The following is a 3257-nucleotide window of genomic DNA, read 5'->3' on the forward strand; positions in this document are numbered from 1 at the left end:
TTGAAAACCAAGTTTTCATGCTGCCTACTCAGGAAATAGATGAGGCTGAAGTTGAGCCTTGATTAAGAAACTGAGCAGAGGGGTACCCTAGCTGCGGCCTTAATGCATTGTTGAGCTCCTGGTGAGATCAGTAGTTGGCTGCACCTCACCAGGCAGTCAGGTTGGGGATTCAAGCCTGAAAGCTTTCATTGCTGTAATCTTGGTGTCTGCTGACAACCACTGCCTACTGCAGCTGATGACTTTCCTGGCCCCTGGAAGGAAAATCAGAGGCAGACAACCAACAGTGTGCTGACTGGCAGCTCATGCTGCTGCACCCACATTCCCTTCCTCCTTGCAAAGTCATTTTATCCCCTAAGCAAAAGCAGGACCATGTAAACCAATCTTTATGTCCCTCTGTCGGGTGGGATCCTGGTGACTGATGATCTTGTTCCGAGATTGTTCAGCATCTTTCCCCCAGTACCAAGCCTTCAAGTGTTCTGAGGAGACTCTGTTGCAGGGAAGGTCAGCACTGAGCCTCACTACTGTAAACCCTCTGCCATGTGGCTCTCATTTCTCTGAATACACAGGACAGTTCACCAACAGCAATCTCGGGGTACATTTTAGACTTTCAGTAGCTACTATAGGCTAGTGACCCACAAGCTCGTGTCTTGAGTGCTTGCCCATAGCTAGAGGACTGTTTTTAAGGCTGTGGATCCTTTAGGAGATAGGGATAACTGGAAGAATTACTAGGGGCAGGGGTGCACTGCTGCAGGAGATCCTTCTGCTCCTTCAGGCAATAGCCTTTAAGATACCAGCCCACTTGGGCGTGGCCTCTTTTGCTTTAAAAAGCAGCATAGATATGCACTCTCGCTCTCTTGCTTCTGGCTTCTGGCTGTTAGACTTTGTTCCTGATCTTGCAGAGGGCTGTTGTCTGGGATGGTGATCTGTAAGTTTTTTCCCTTTAAATAAATAACCCTTTTATTAATCATAATTCCAAACTGGTTTGGGATTGTTTTTGTGATTTATGCCTTCACCTGGCACTCAATGTTTGGTTTTAGAACCTCCCTGGCTCTACTGCCTGCCACTATCTCAGCTTGGCACAAGCCCTCCCTCAGCCACAACCCATGCATTGAGCCAGCAGTTCAATATAGAATCTTATACAGGGGCTTCTCATGCCGCAATTCTTTGTATTTTTTCTTTACACACCTTGGACTTTCAAGTCCCCATGCACCTTACCGTTTGCCTCCCACCAGTGTGCACCAAGAAATCTGGGTGAGACGCTGGCTTCCCTGGTTTGAGCCAGCTGTTTCACAGCTTTCTAATGATTTGTTTGCATTCGCCTATTCCACTGCTTTAGAGACATGTGCAGAGCAGACAGTTTGTGATTTATCTTTCAGCATTTGGCTTTAAGGTCAGATTTCAGACCGATCACGTGAGTTCACATGCATCATGCATCATGCAGCTGGGTTAGTTTTGCAAGTGGCCTGCGACACCTACTGGCAGGTACCTATTATTGCACCTAATCCAGCTAATTAAACCACAGGTAAGATTTAATATTCTAAATATAGATCATAAGTTGATAATTTTAAAAGGCAATATGTTAGACAACCTAACCTGCCAATGTTTCAATAGCCTCTTTACTTACAGCATGAGGTTTTACAAGACTTATATGATTTGCCTTCTACATCATTAACCTTAATTCCAGGGATTAGTTTTGTCCTCAATATTTTTTTCTTAAAAAAGAGTGGTTTAACAATAAGGCTAAGAAATAGAAACAAAGAAAAACAATACAAAGAATCAATGGGACAAAGAGTTTGTTCTTCAAGAAAATCAACAAAGTAGACAAACCTTTATGCAAACAAATCAAAAGGCAGAGAGAGAATATCCAAATTACCAAAATCAGACATGAAAAGAGGGACATAACAACAGACATGGAGGAAATACAGAGAATCATCAGGTCATATTTCAAAAACCTGTACTCCACAAAATTGTAACACTTAAACAAAATGGACAACTTTCTAGATAAATATCATTTACCAAAATAAAATCGAGACCAGATAAGCAAATTAAACAGACGTATAAATGCTGAAGAAATAGAAACAGTCATCAAAAGTCTCCCAATCAAAAAATAAAGCCCGGGGCCAGATGGTTTCAGCTCAGAATTCTACAAGATTTTCAAAGAACTAAAACTAATACTCCTCAAATTATTCCACACAATAGATACAGAAAGAACAATGCCAAACTCTTTTTATAAGGCTACAATTACTCTGATACTCAAACCACAGAAAGACATTACTAAGAAAGAGAATAACAGACCAATCATACTCATGAACATTGATGCAAAAATACAAAATAAAATACCAGCAAATTGAATTTAAGAACACGTCAGAATCATCATCCACCATGATCAAGTCGGCTTCACCCCAGAGATTCAGGGATGGTCAGCATATGAAAATCTGTGAACATAATCTACCATATAAACAAACTGAAAATTAAAAACCACATGATCATCTCATTAGATGCCGAAAAACCTTTCAACAAAATAAAACATCCCTTCATGATAAAGGTCTTGGAGAGAGCAGGGATACAAGGAACATACCTAAACATAATAAAGGCAATATACAGCAAGCCAACACAAGCCAACAGCCAACATCAAACTAAATGGAGAGAAACTCCCAGCAATCCTACTGAAATCAGGAACAAGACAAGGTTTCCACTCTCTCCATATCTATTCAATGTAGTTCTTGTTTTTGGTTTTTCAAGACAGGATTTCTCGGTAGCTTTGGAGCCTGTGCTGGAACTAGCTCTTGTGGATTAGGCTGGTCTCGAACTCACAGAGATCCACCTGCCTCTGCCTCCCAAGTGTTCGGATTAAAGGCGTGCGCCACCACCACCCAGCCCTCAATATAGTTCTTGATGTCCTAGCTAGAGCAATAAGACACCAAAAAAAGATCAAGGGGATACAAATCGGAAAAGAAGTCAAACGCTCACTGTTTGCTGATGATATGATAGCTTACATAAGCGATCCCAAAAAATTCTACCAAGGAACGTCTACAACTCATAAACACTTTCAGCAATGTAGCAGGATACAAGATTAACTCAAAAAAAATCAGTAAGTAGCCCTCCTGTACACAGATGATAAAAGTGCTGGGGAAGAAATCAGAGAACCAACACCCTCACAATAGCCACAAATAGCATAAAATATCTCAGAGTAACTCTAACCAAACAAGCTGAAGACCTGTATGACAAGAACTTTAAATCTTTGAAGAAAGAAATTG

Source organism: Microtus ochrogaster, chromosome 4, assembly GCF_000317375.1.
Source record: "Microtus ochrogaster isolate Prairie Vole_2 chromosome 4, MicOch1.0, whole genome shotgun sequence".
NCBI classification, from domain to species: domain Eukaryota; kingdom Metazoa; phylum Chordata; class Mammalia; order Rodentia; family Cricetidae; genus Microtus; species Microtus ochrogaster.